This window comes from Desmodus rotundus, chromosome 6 (assembly GCF_022682495.2).
Source record: "Desmodus rotundus isolate HL8 chromosome 6, HLdesRot8A.1, whole genome shotgun sequence".
Lineage (NCBI taxonomy): Eukaryota > Metazoa > Chordata > Mammalia > Chiroptera > Phyllostomidae > Desmodus > Desmodus rotundus.
The window spans coordinates 156,218,932-156,221,685 of record NC_071392.1 but is presented as its reverse complement, the minus strand read 5'-3'; positions in this window follow the sequence as shown (position 1 = coordinate 156,221,685).

Sequence of the window (2,754 nt, the reverse complement as noted above, 5' to 3'; positions counted from 1 at the left end):
CAGCGAGAGTCCTGGACCCCCAGGTGTGGGGCCGTCCTATGTCCCTACAGGGCCAGACAGGTGGCTGCTCTTCCGGATGTGAGTCTCAGCCCCATCACTGACCAGCAGGCCCGGCCGCTGTAGCAAAATGCCACAGACGGGGGGCTTCCGTGCCGGACCTTGCTTCTCACGGCTTGGAGGCTGGTGCCAGCATGGTCAGGTTCTCTCTTCCTGGCTTAAACAGGAAGCTTAAAAAAAAACAAAACAGACTTTCAAATGCGTTCCAAATTGATTCTCCTAATAAATTCTTTAAAGAGTTCTCTCAAAACCTGAACCTGCTGCCCAGGTTTTATCAAACCTCTTCTCCCACATTTTAATCCTGGCTCACGTCTTGCCAGGGCAAAGCATGAGCTCCCCTGTCTGATTCTACTCCAGCCCAGCTCCAGAGAATGGGATCTTCCCTTCCAAACTCAGCACAGAGGACACCTGTCCCCAGGGAGTCCCCAGATCCAACTCCACACGAGCTGCTGCAGCTGCTAAGCCATCGGCCACTTTCCTTTTGGATTCTGTTTCCGAGCAGAGTCAGGGTCTCTGGGCTTCCAGAGCTGCATTTGACAAGCACGGAAGGTGGGGCACCCTGGCATTTCTCATTTCTCTTCCCTCCCTGAGCTCTAAGACGGGATGCCGGCTCAGCCTCTTTCAGGACTGCGGCCAGGGCTACGGAGGAAAAGCTCAGTCCCTGGGCTGGGTGTCGCCCCTGGCCCAACCACATACTACTGTCCTTATTAGCAGATTGTGGCTTTTGGTCCCAAGACCTCAAGCGCTGCTGGGCTGCCCTATGTGAAGCCTACTCATAGCCTTAGAGGTCCCTGCTTGCAGGCAGGCAGTCAGGGCCCCCAGTGCCCTCCCTCCTTGCATGGGCCGCAGCTTCCTCCCAGAGGTGGCCTCTCTGACTTTGCCGTGACCCAGGAGAGCTCCAGATCGCAACGTGTGCTGTTCTCATTTTCCTTCCTTTGCTGGTGGAGGGTCTTCGAGTCTGCATTTGATCTGTGCACTGATCTCTGAGCTTTGTCTGATTTGGGCTGTGGGGGTGGGGTCCCTCACAGAGCTTTTGGTCCTGTGGGGAAGACAGAAAACAAGCAAAGAGTTACAATATAGCGAACAGATAAGGAAAATAGATACAATGAAGCAAACTAGTTACAGAGTGTGATGCGATACTGTGACAAGGCAATGTGTGATGTGGACGTTGAAAAAGTAACACAGATGTTGCCGTCCAGACATTGCACTCCTAGGCAGCCGCTCAGACGTGTCCATGTCTGTGCTGGCTCCCTCTCTCACCTGTGTAGCGGGGATGTTGACACCTGCCCCACAGGATCACTGTGAGGGTGACATACATGCAAGGAGGTTTTGCTGTCCCTAGCACAGTCCTCCGGGCACGCACCTGGCAGTTGATGCTAGAGCTGCTGCCTTGTGCTGGGGCCCTGGCCCAGACTGGGACACTTGAGCATGGGCAGGAAGTCCATCGCCCATTGCAAGGGCCCAGTCCCTCCTCCCCCTTATTTCTGTATTCCTTAGGTGTGGATTTGTGGTTCCCCAAATATTTCCTGCCTCTTAGTCTTTGCTTACACTGTTCCTTCCCCCAGCATAGCCTTCCCTCCATATTTATTCACATACCCATTTGGCAATCATGTATTGGTTTTCTGCCCCTGATTTTGTGTCAGGCGCTGGTCAAGGCCCTGAGGATACAGCTATGACCAACAAATCAGGCCTTTGCCTGCATTTGAGTTGGGAGGGAAGTAAAGATATCTTTAACAAGATAACTTAAATGATGGGACAGGCTCTAAAGGATGAGCCCCATGGCAATTGGACAGTGTGACTGGCAGAGCTGGGCAGGGACTGGCTGCTTGGGGAAGGGAGGTGAGGGATGGTCGCACAGTGCAGGAAACAGCCTGGCTAGTGAATGCTGAGCAGGAGCTGAGTGTGGGCCTCTGAGGAGCTGGTTTCCTGGAAGAGAGAAGCAGCTAGTCCACAGGAACAGAGAAAGGGACTGGGGAAGGAGGCAGGACCCAAGTGAGACCTCAGCTGAACCAGCCATGCGACAGTCAGCCTAGGAAGCGGCCGCCCCGGCTGGCATGCTCTCTGCTGCCCTGCTGGACCTCGGACACAAATATTCTCGCCACTGGGAGTAATTTCTGATCATCCCATCAGAGTGGCTAAGGCTAAGTGACATGTTTGCCTCATAATTTCCAGGGGACAAGAGAGAGAGAAATCGGATAGCTAACCCTTCTTTGACCTCCTTGGTTTGAAGGCTGGTCTGAGGCTGAGCAGCCAAGAAATGATACCTGGGGAGGCGACATCTGACAGGAGGTCTAGATGATAAGAGGCCAGTGGTGGAGAAATGGAGGGAGAGCAGGGAACAGTCCAACAAAAGGAACAGTCAGTGCAAAGGCCCTGGGGCAGGAGTGAGCTTGAGGAGTTCCAGAAACAGAAAGAAGGCCATGTGGTGGGGGCGAGGGAGGGAGAGCCCAGGAGGAGAGGTGGGCTGAGAAGCTGCCATGCTTTGAAATGCAGCTGCTGCAGAAAGCCCCCCACCCCCAATCTCCCACCGCCTCAAATTCAGAAGACTTCTTGGCCCTAAGTCCCTCCCCGTCTGAGCTGCACTCTCTCACGAACACTGCACACCCTCTCTCTGGCCTGGCGGTTACTAATGGGCACTCCGAGAGCCCCGGGAGGGCGTTGTTTTTTCATCTGTGTCTCAGGGCCCGCAGCAGTGTG